Genomic DNA, 12,497 nt, shown 5'->3' with positions numbered 1-12,497 from the left:
ACATTGGGACCGCCGAGCTAAATCTCGGATAACGAATGTGACACTAAGCTAGTCGGATAAGGGGTTCTTAGTTCTGAGGGGAGTTTCTGGTACACCACAATTCTCTAAGGTTCTGGTGTCCTGCGCATAGTTCTGTGCATACGCAGAATCCCTACAACATGGCGCACCTAACGTTTGGTCTTAATATCTGAGATGCCTTAGTAGTGCTTTTATTAGTCCACAACGCCCTCACTCTGGTTTCCGGATAACGGGAGTGACGGTTTAACCTACCTAGGTTTTAGGCTATAGGTTCTTTCAAGCTTGATAATAAAAAAGGTTACACTAATCTAAGCCCAAGTGCTACTAAAGATCTTGTTGTATCTTCTTTTTAGTCCTAATGGCGGTAGAAATTCCCGCTCATAGTAGGGTGTCTCTACGTGCTCATTTGAGGACGTATGGGGTGCCTGATGACGGGATGGCAGTGGTGTTTGTCGTTAGTGCAAATGCCACTTACCCTTATGAGTTGTTTTACTCTTGGGTTACCTTTGAGGCGGTGGAAGATACCGATAAAACGTTCCACAAATACACTGCTACGCAGGTGCCTCTACATTATACCCCATATATGGCTTTAGAAATTCCTATTTCTACCTGGCAGCACACTATTTGGTTTAATGGCGCCCTCCCCCACACGGTCACCCCGGCGAGACTGGGTCCTTTGTCAATTGAAGGAGCTACTTGGCCGGTACTGGCCGGACATACACCTCATCCACGCTATCTGACGGTAGGGGTGGATAGCTTACGTATACTACACACAACCCTGATTACGGTCCATAGGGCTTTAGTGCAGTATGTGTCGCGCACTGTACAGGTGGGGGCACCTGCAGTTGCGGGACACGGGGCTGATCACCATCATGCGGTGGTGATCAGTCCTGTAATGGTAAACGCGGTTGTTGGCAAGCGCCCCCAGAATAAGGATGAGTATCCTTATTGGCTTGCAGAGAAATTCGATCAACCAGAAGCAGTGTTTCCTAACACTAGTCCTGTGGAAAAACACAGGATAATCACTATTACTTTGCCGAAAGAACTAGTCCCGGACATTGTCGATTGTGACAATTGGGGCAAGGTCTTTGCCGCGACCTATTCGAAGTGCTTCGGCACTACGTCTATGTCGGTACTACCTTCCGTTATCAAAAAAGTCCAGGAGGATCATGGTGCGGAAGCAGCTATTGAGTTGGGAAAGCGGCTTATCGACAGCTTCGATATAGTATGTTCCATGATTATGGGAAATCTCAAAGGAGATGCCATGCAGTTTCAAGTGGGAAACATGATGGCACTAATTGCGGATGAAGATAAGCCGAGGGAGTTTGCAAAAGTTATTGCGAAAGCCTATAGGATGGTTGGACGTAGTGCCCTAGGCGTGAAACCCACCATCAAAATTCCTGAAGTAGTACAGCACACTAAAGTGAGTTCGTCTACAAAAGACGATAAACCCAACTTTCCAAAACAAAATTGGCGAGCTAAGAAACAAGATAAACAGCAACAGAAACAGGATACTCGTCCTGCCTCTCCTGTTCAGGCGTATGTTGAACGCACTTATGATTTGCGTGATCGTTCTCGTATTAAGTCACCTGATAGGTTTCAGGTTCCTGACCAGCGCTCTCCTCGTTCTTCACAGGAATCAGCGGCTTCACACTTTGGTGGCGGAGACCGTGGGAGAGGCCGGGGTGCTCAAGGTCGAGACCAGCCCCGACAGGCGGACGGAAAAGGCAAGCAAGAAGATTCTGCACGTCCGCGTCCCCCGTTTCAGAAAAAGAAAGTTGCTGCAATCTCAGCGAAGTATGCCTCAGATGGTACGGACACAGCTTCTGAACTTGAAATGGGCGCTGACGCTGCTAGACAGCGCGGCGGAAGTTACAGTAGTGCGGGGAGCACTGCGTCCATTTCTGGAGGCGACAGCAACTAAAATCTATGTGACAGTAGAAACTGCTGATACTCGCGTAGCCCCCCCTGAGAGATTATTTGAAGTAGTCCTCAATATTGAGGGTGACATACAACGAAAAATTAACGCGGTATTTTGGGATAATCTGACGACCACCTATGATATACTATTGGCGGAGAAAGATTGGCCCCCGGCTTTCGTTCTAAACGCTCCAAGGGGGGAAGAAATCATTCTTCCTTCTTTTGGACACGTGGTGCCCAAGGAGGAGTCTAGGAAGTTAGCCGAGGAGTGGGCGCGGGTGCTAGCACCTGCGTTGTATCGTAATCAGGTGGGGTGGGATAAATGTTCTACCCTACACGAAATTCCATTGCGGTCCGACCCCCAGCCACAACCCCAATACCCTATGCGTCGAGAAGCTAGGTCTCATGTCGCGTCTATCCTTGAACAATTGGAATATCAGGGAGTAATTGAAACGTGTGTGTCAGCCATGAATAATCCTTTATTCACTGTGACGAAGCCTGACGGATCGTACCGCCTAGTTTTGGATAACCGCCACTTAAACTCGCACTGCCGGAATTGTGCGGTGCAAAATACACATAGTTCGGCTCTCGTCGATAGTCTTGTGAGAAAGAGGTTCAAAACCACACTCGACTTGTCCAATGGCTTTTATTGCCATAACATATCCCCTCATAGTTATGAGTGGACCGCTTTTACTTCGGGTGGTAAACAAAAAGTGTTCAAAAGGCTTCCTATGGGCTATAAAAATAGTCCTGGGGTATTTGCTGCCCGTGTGGTCTCTCTCTTAGAGATGGTAGACCCGGAGGCATACTCGTACGTTGATGACATATACTTAACAGACGACGAGTTGCTTCCACACCTTGCTCGCGTGGACAACATAATTACTATGTTTGCGGACTTTGGTTACAAGTTTAACTTTAAGAAGTCCCACATTGCCGAGTACACAGTATTATTCTTGGGGTACGAACTCAACAATGAGGGCCGCGGCTTGGCTCCGCAGTTCCTTGAGAAATGCGCACGCCTTCGTATCCCTGCGACACTGAAACAACTACAATCATTGCTGGGCTTTCTGAATTTCGGTCGTACCTACATTCCTGAATATGCCCAGCGTATCAAGACACTATATGCCTTGGTACAACCAACTTTTACCAAATCTTGCTGGCTGCCAGAGCATTCAGCTGCATTGTACTCTTTGCAGTCTGACCTTCTTACTGCGAAATATTTACAAACTCGTGATAACCACACAAACCTGGTCATAAGAATTGTACCGGGTGTGGAGGGGTTCACGTACTTAACATACAATGAGGGCGACACAGTCCCCATTGCTTACAAATCTCATTTATATACTTCGGCTGAAATGCGTTTCTCCACTGTCGAAAAGGTTTTGACAGCAGTTCAGATGGCAATCCTGAAAGAACGAGCGCTATCAAAGGGGAAACGCATGATGGTGGTGACACCGTTTCCTGCCCTAGAGGCAGTCACTAAAGCAAGTGTGCCGAATTCTAAAGCTTTGCATCCGAGGTGGATACAATGGGCGACCTCCTTAGCCTCGCCTGACGTCGAATACATCTTTGACGCAGGGCTACAGACTCAGGAGAGTTTGGAGTATGAATTAGTTCATCCGGCTCCACATACATTGCGCCCATTGGAGGAGTTCCATTGTGTTATATACACTGATGGGTCCGCGCAGCCCGCAACTGGATCAAGGCACGCTTATTCAGCGGCTTGCGCAATTGTTGTTGGTACTTTCGTGAATGGAGAATTCATACAGGATGCGGTGCATACGCAGACTTTGGGTGATTGTACCGCACAATTGGCGGAGCTTCGTGCTCTGGTGCTTGCACTGGAGTTTGCTGATCATAGAGTCACAACTCTTATAGTGAGTGATTCTTACTATTGTGTTCAATCTTACAGCGACAATCTGACGTTTTGGATCGCGAATGGATTTCGTGATTCAAAAGGTAGCACAGTGAAGCATAAAACGCTTTGGGCTAGGGTGGCTGAACTAAAAGACAGTCGGCCCCTTGTGAATGTTATTCACACTCTTGGTCACCAACGAGTTGGCGTCCATGCTGTCGGTAACAGTTTGGCTGACGAGGCAGCTAAAACAGCAGTGGCAACATACTTAGTAGCAGCAGTTACAAGATCCAAAAGTAAGATCGATGATGACATCTTGGCAGCCATTGCTGCTTCAGAGACTGGGACAAACTTCCCTAGAGGTTTCCCTTCTCGATACCATTATCACTTAAGTCCTGATAACGTCCCGTTAGTGAGGATTAATGATGTTGGGGATAGAGTTATTCCCAATGCAGACTGCAGGCCTGCTTTGGTGCAAGCTGCACACGAGGGTGTTGCGTCTGCGCACGCCGGAGTGTCCGCAACTGTGTCACTGTTGCAACAGCGTTATTGGTGGTACGGTTTGTACAAACATACGCGGACTTATGTCCTCAATTGTGGTATTTGCCAACAAATAAAGCCGTCTTCTGTGGCGCGTCCACCACAAACGCAGCTGCATATATCTAATCAACCACTAGCGTGTGTTTATTTAGATCACTGCGGTCCATTTTCCTCTGACACTGCGTACAAGTATATCTTGGTTGCAGTAGATTCGTGCACACATTTTCTTTGGGTGTGGCCACACAGGAGTGCTGACGCCAGGACTGTTATCAAAGCATTACGTGTCTTTATAGGGAGTTTTGCATGTGGAACCCTTCACTCTGATCAGGGCCCTGCGTTCGCCTCTAAGGCGTACAAAGAAGCTATGAGAAGTTTGGGGGTCCAAGTCAAATTTTCGTCTCCATACCGGCCTGAGGGCAATAGTGTTGTGGAACGAATGAACCGTGACCTAAAGCAATCATTGACAGCCAGGGTGTTAGGTACTGGCAAAAACTGGCTAGCCCATTTGTATGACGTCCAACGTGCACTTAATAATCTCCCTAGAAGGTCTCTGGGTGGGAGGACCCCGTACATGATGCTCTTCGGAGTTCGAATGTTTGTCCCGGACCTTGAGGGTCTAGACATGGCGGCGGCGGCCGCACCTTTTGACTTAGATGACCACTGTACTGTCTTACAGAATCTTCAAGAAGCAAGAGACACTCTAGCAAAAGAGCACATATCCTCTGCGTCCGAGGCTGGACTTCAGATTCCGGTAGTCGGCTGGCTACCCAGAGTTGGTGATCTGGTCCGTGAGAAGGTGGAGAAGAAGAAGGAGTTTGGCCCCTCTTATCGTGCACCAGTGCCGGTGCTTGGAGTTGAGGGTACACGTACAGTTGTTTTGCCTCCACTTCCTGGTCACAGAGACAACAGGTACATTTCAGTTGACAATGTCAAGCTACACAGGGTGGCCAATTCTCCATAGTCTGACACCTTCAGTTTCTTGCCCTTCAATGATGCGCAGTTCTGTTGTGGTGCCACCATCTGACATCGTGCCTGAGGTTGCCATTGAAATGCAAGTACTTTCTGATTCTGCTGTATCGCCTGCGGATGGTGATTTGCCTGATGATGCTGAGTATTCCTATCCTGCTGATGTTCCATTGCCCCTTTTGCATTCACCAGAATTTATCCAGTCTAATTCTTCCTTTGGAACTGAATCATTGACTTCCACTGCCCCTTCCAAATTTTCAAAATTTTTTGCCTGGTTCAAGAGACAATTTTTGGTTCCCCCCTGGATTTACGTTTGGCTGGTGCTCATTTGCATTTTTTTGTTCATGTCCATTGGCTTTGTGGTGGTGTTTTTTAGGCTTATAAATGGACACTACCTGAATGAACGTTCTACAATCGGATTAATTAATGGAACTTTGGCCCCACATTCATCGTCGCACATCATGAAGAGGGACCAGACTTTTGTGAACATCACCGCCTGGCCTGTCCGTGATGGGATAGCATGGGATGCAGTTAAATTTCAAATTCATGGGCCCACGGAAGTGATTAATGTGCCATCTGTATATCGTGTTTCTATGGGTGATGTGGTAAAACAGAACATTCGTTCTGATGATTGGGATGTAAAAACTATAGAGACACTGTTTTCTGATTTGAAATACTATGGCGCATTTGATGCTGAGGATTTGTATTTGAATACTGAAAACTATGCAGAGCAGTTTTGTTATCAACATTATGGAACTCATTTTCTTCATAGGGCAAGCACATTTCGTAGTTTAGTCAACTTTACTCAGTGGGAACATTGCCCTGCCCCGATGATTGGTAGTTCGAAAACATTGGTCAACAAATTTTCATATTTTTCAGATTTTAGTGTATCCAATAATGCATCCTTTTATTTTAAACTTAGGGACGAACCTATTTCAAAGGTGCGTTTGACACACACTAAATTGTTGTTTTCTAAGTCCTTTATGGACGATTTGGCAATTGGAGGGTATGACGTTTGGAAAGATACTATTGATCTCAAATCGGTTTGGGGAACTAGGTCTTGGCAAGTACAAGGAACAGAAGCTTTACATCGTGCCTGCCTCATCCCAAACCACATGTTATTTTTAAATTCCACAATTTTTCAAACAACCTGTTTTGGATTGGCTATTTCTAAACAATTAACTTCTCCCTCGATCCCGGATCTGAGTGCTTATCCTGGTTGGGAGAATCACACAGATCTGTCCCTTGCTATGTTGCAGTCTTTTATTTCCAATTCCACCTTCAATATTAGTGCATTTGACCCTAAAGGTTGGTTGGTATGGCAGAGAGGTTCGGATACCTGTCAACGTAGATTTTTTGGGTTGGTTCCCGGATACATACAGGATAGAGTAGATCCTCGTTTTGTGTCCTCACACACTGTCACGACCTACTCGGTAGGTAAATTGTGCCAGACATGGCTGCAACATTCCACATTAGATTCTGTTAAAATTCACTTGTCCCGTTTACATGACAAAATAGATTTGAATGATTTTGTTAAGGGTCCCGCATTGGGAAGATCCAAAAGGTGGGTATATGCTGTTTACAACGAGGTTTGGAAGTTGTCGCAGATTGAGGCTGCTTCCAGGCTCCGTGCTATTGACCAGGCCAATATGGAAAAAGTATTGGCAGTAATAGATAATAGTATTAACACCTTATCTTCAAGAATATATACATTAGATAACATTGTTTCATCTGTTGTAGATATTGTCCAGGAGGATGTGTCTGTGTTATATCATGGTCAAAATCAATTACGCTCGATTATGCAATTTGCTTGGACTTTGCAGACGTTAAAGGCGGGGAAAGTACCTTGGGATTACATGAATGTTTCTTCTTTATTCCGCCCATTTAATCTGACAGCAAAGCAGCAATTCATGTCCATGAAAGATGCTACGTATTCACTACTGCATATAGAAAAGTTAGAACCTTTGCCTTTTTCAGTGGCTGAGTCTGATTATGCAGTGTGGCTCATCCATGGGATGGTCACTCTCCCGATTTCTATGTATAGGTTTAGTTCGTGCATGAAACATTACGCCTTGGGCAGATATGAAAAACTTGGTTCTGCTTTCTTGCATGAAGTCTGGTCTCTCCCATTTACATATCGATGTGAGAGAGAAGGCAAAGAAGTTTATTTGAAGGGTGAGGAGTGTACGTCTGCTCCTGATCATTCCGTAGTGTGTAGACATATCCAATTACATGGATCGTGTAATATGAATGCCCCTAATTTAGCTTGCGTGTTAAAGGGCATTCCTGTGCCAGTTATAACTCCATCATTTACGCTGCTTGCTAATGGTAGTTATCTGCTTTTAAATAGTGAGGCTTGCTGTGGGATGTTAGCTGGAATTCCCTATATTGTTTCAGTTTCACGGAGGGTAATTTGCTGTAATAACGTGCTTTTCCCTCCCCCGCAAGGCAGACTTGATATATCCATCTGGCCGACGATTCCAACCTTGAAAGCAGAGTTCAATAGGATGAGCAGAATAAGGGCTCTTTTGTCTCAAAAGGAGGTTGCGTTGACTTCGTCCCGTGAAACATTTCTCCTTCAAGTGGCGAACACTCGCACAGAAGTTCAAGCTCTTTTGAATACTGACCTCCCCCCGCATTTTGGCACATTAATACACACTATCTTCAATGCTTCTTCCACGACTGGTCTGGTCCATTTTTTTAAAATTGTAGGCTCTGGCCTTGTGACGTCTTTCCAGTCTATCTTTGGTATAATACCAGCTATTTTTCATTCTATTTTTTCTGGGGTTTTCGGAGGGTTTCCTTTGATTCTCTCATTAATTGCTGGCATACTCCTGTTGGTCTGCGCTCTACGCTATGGATGCACGACTTGCGCTACTCGACCACGGATTCAGCCTGTTCCATCTGCGTAGCCGGATGTGGGAATACTATGGGACTTTACCACTGGCTACCTTGAGTGTCGCTTATGGATTATCCTTCCGGTTCCCGTTTTTCACTTGTGTACAGCCTGTTTTTCACTGTCTCGAATGTCCGTTCCAATGGGCTCTTGATATGTGTTTGTCAAACTTGGTGTCACCTGACCTGGATTTTGATCGACTGATGTATCCCTTAGTGGTTCATGAGTTTGACTGTTCTGGAGTCGGGTTTATGGCCTTGGGTGCGGCGCATGGAGTCCTTGGTTTATGGGATATCGAGAAGGCAGCAGTTGACTTCCTGGCACGAAGTTACATCGAGATGCCTGCTTCTTGTCCACGTGGAGTGCTTGATACTCATTTCCCTGTGGAACACGTGTGTTCTTTTTCTTTGCTGAATTGGATGACAGACAATTTTGCGGATGACTCCAATGATTTTCTACTGGAAGCTGCGGCTGCATATGCTGCTTATACTTTCCTGGATTGACAATTGTACTCACAATGTCTGGTGGCGAAGCATGTGGAGTTGCATTTTTTCACAAGCGATCGTTGGCTTTTATGGACGATGGCTTGTGTTTTTACATATTTTTTTCTCTTTCTCTTCGAATTTTTTTCCCTCTCATTTTCTGAAAACTCACATTTCAAGCTTTTTAGTCTGCATCGTTGATCTTGAACTCTGCGTTCTATTAAAATATACGCCCCTGGTAGTCCCGTGGTTCGATCAAAGGGGGATGTCACGTGGTTTTAGGCCACTCCCTATTTACAGTGCTAAGTTAGCTCAAGCACGTTGGCTGTTGGACAGCCATCTTGCTGCTTTTGCTGCCTTTGCACCCGACACTGTTGTTACATGTTATTCATTTGAGAAATGCAGACTCGCTCTTGTCTCAAGTGAATGTTATTTATACATCCTTAACAGTTGCTAGTGCCCTTGGTCTGTACATCGAGTAAAGAACTGTTCTAGGACACTAGACGGTGCCGGCTGATTGTGTTCAGGGTGATCGTACCACTGTTTAGTCATAACATGCACGCAGCTGCAAATACCAGAAAGTCGTAGGCTTTAATATTACAGCGCAGCAGGTTTTTAGATCACATTCGATAGAAGAGCTGAAGCAGAGAACACTGAGCTGATCCTGTGATGTGATACACCTAAGCTGATCTATACGGTATGGGGTCCCCTATGCAAGCCTATGAGACCTTCTAATAGTCTAATAATATTTTATTAGTTGCTAGAGAAAGGAGGGTGGTTGTTTTCCACTGTCATTATTAATATGATCGCTCCTTTCATTTTCTATGGTATTGTAACAATGCTAATGGTAATGATCTTAACCATTTGTCTGCTTATGTTAGCCAAAGTACTGTATAACAGGACTCGAGGTTTATGAATAAATTCTTTAAACTTTACTGTGTCTTAGTTATTCTGTTGTGGACTGATATATAAGTGCAAACGGGTATTTCGGGTTCCCACCATTCCTGAGAATAACTAAGTCGCATGTTCTGGGTTGTCTATACATTGGGACCACCGAGCTAAATCTCGGATAACGAATGTGACACTAAGCTAGTCGGATAAGGGGTTCTTAGTTCTGAGGGGAGTTTCTGGTACACCACAATTCTCTAAGGTTCTGGTTTCCTGCGCATAGTTCTGTGCATACGCAGAATCCCTACAACAATTACAATGGGAGAAACCCATAGTGTTGGACTAGAGGAGTGTTCAATGATTTCATGTTTAAGCAACAAATTAAGTTCCTTTTCAACAGCTTCTTGCAGATGAAATGCAACTCCTCTGCACCTTTGAGCAACAGGACAAACATCCTCATTTGTGTGTAACTTTACTTTCATTGTTTTGAGTGTTCCTAAACAGTGAACTATTGAAAGAAATTGACTTTCAGTTTCATGATAAGCATTCCTATCGTAGTTCACTGATATCAGTCCCATATCAGAAGCAGTGTTGAAACTCAGCAAACCTCATGTGGAAATGACAGTCCACATCTGTAACACGGTTTCTTTTTCTTTGGAGACATCACCTTGTGTCCTTCGGACTTGTATTTTGGCTTGCTTTTCATGCTTGTGACTGACACCTCAGGACTCTATGTCAGTCACTTGATGATCAGCATGCTCTTTGGCATGGACAGCCTTGAGTACTTATTTTAAGCTCATTGTTTCTCACAGCATTCGTCATCAAAAGGAACCTGACCGACATCCATCGATTACTCTGAGGCAGGTAGCTCCTCATCATTAAATTCATTGAATTTACAGTGCTTCTTCAACAGAACATTTAATCTTTCAACAAACTCATCAATGGTTTCTCCTGGTCTCTGGTGTTCCTTGACTAAATATGTATCTTTCATAATTCACATTTGGCAATAGATTAAATTTGACATTCAAACCTGTTTTTCTTTGATCGTACATCACTTCACTTACTTGCAATATCTTTCTGATGACTTCTTTCACTCCTTCACCAGACATGTTCTTCAGACACCTTATAATCTTTTTATCATCTTTTTCATTTATTGAATCCATGAAATCTTCAAAATTCTCTATCCATGCAGTCCATCCTTTGCCAATATTGGGTTTCTGGGCTTAATCAAATGCAGGTGGTGGTTTTAAGAAAGCAGTAGCCGTATATACATTGGTGGACAGTAGCGGTCTCTCAGGTGCTTCTTGTGGAACTTGATCAGGCAGATTCTCTAGTTCCTTGTGACTTGCTGGCTTCATGGTCAGCCTTAGCTATTTTTGGCGCTTGGATCTCGCCCTGGATGTCCATTGGAGCTCTTTATCTCATGGCTGTTTATTGAGTTGTTCTGGGTCCCAATGCAGCAGCTTTGGTGGGAGAGTGACTTCTTCGGGGGATCAGCTCCACAAGTACAACCCCCAACTTTCTTTCTCGGGCCACTCCACAGCACTTTGTGAACCAATGATACTTTAATGGTTCAGTAAGTAGATAAATCTTTGCACACTGCACGTCCATTAAAGCAGATAACATTGGTTTGCTTTGTGTTTAAATATTTCTTCACAAACGCCTGGTTAATCTCTGCTTCGTAGAACATGAATTTCAATTTGATTTATATTGAAATATTGCTGTGCGCTGCTTTTGTTACCTGGTTGCATCCGTCTTTAGCGTTTTTACTCAGCATAGTCTATGGCATTATTTTGCGTAATAGCACAGTACCTTTTATTTGCAGCCATTACATTCAGTTCCTGGCCATCAACAAGTAGACTTTCAAAGTTGCTTTATTTATCTTTCAGCATTTTATACAGGCTGGTGTTATGTTGAGACTCCACCAGTTCCTGCGTCGATTCTGCACTTCAACTGTGGCACACGTGGCACCCATGAGCAGTTTGCTGGGCCACGGCAAACCCTCTAGAAGAGCGCTTTCAGTGTATAGGCTTCGTATACCTATTTCATCACCAGTTGTAGAGTCCTGCCAACCCAGGTACACACCAATAACCATGCCACACACAGAGAGTAATTTTATGCCTTTATTCCACTGTGTGTAAGTCAGAACTCGAAATTCGAAGCCTTCCTTCAACTCATCTCTCCAAAGATTATTTCACAGGCCTAATGTGTACAGAGAGTTCCAGCATTTTTTTATTTACAAGACTCTACAGTGTGCATAAAAGGAGACAGTGTGAAGACAAATATCACCTCCACAACAACACTAAATGGTTCAGCTAAATAACAAAATGATGTTGGAGAAACAGAACATCAAGGCCAGAATTGACCCAAAAAGATTAAAGAAAAATATAAAGGCACTAAAGCACAACCAAGCTATCAAACCAGGAGACAAAATACGGATAAAAAAAAATACATGAAGCAAAAGGATTTACACCAGACAGTCATCTACTGCCTTGTCATGGGAATGTACGGTGTCATACCTCAAAGTTACTGTTGTATATTTTGGCCCAATATATATTACTAATGGCCAGATTTATCATTACATTGCATTACCCATGTGTCACGCATGGTGTCACAAGAGCAAAACACTACACAAGTCAGATTTATCAAGCAACGCAAGTCCACTATGCATGGCCCTGCGTTGCTTGGTAAACTTGGAGTAACGCAAGGCAAAGCAAGTATCTGCCTTGCAATTTCGTCCCCTGGGAAGCTGTACCATGGGTGGAGCATGGGTGTTACCATGCATCCGCCCATGGATTTTGGTACATCACCAGATTTTCGAAGACTGGTAAACCTGGGAAAGTATCAAAATGGTATGCCTTCCCAAAGGAGGTGCATCGAGAAGAAATATATTTATTTCTCTGAATTATTTCCTCTTTCTTAGTGTGCCGCA

Source organism: Triturus cristatus, chromosome 9, assembly GCF_964204655.1.
Source record: "Triturus cristatus chromosome 9, aTriCri1.1, whole genome shotgun sequence".
Taxonomy (NCBI): Eukaryota; Metazoa; Chordata; class Amphibia; order Caudata; family Salamandridae; genus Triturus; species Triturus cristatus.
The sequence above is the reverse complement of the archived record's forward strand: the minus strand, read 5'-3'. Positions refer to the sequence as shown.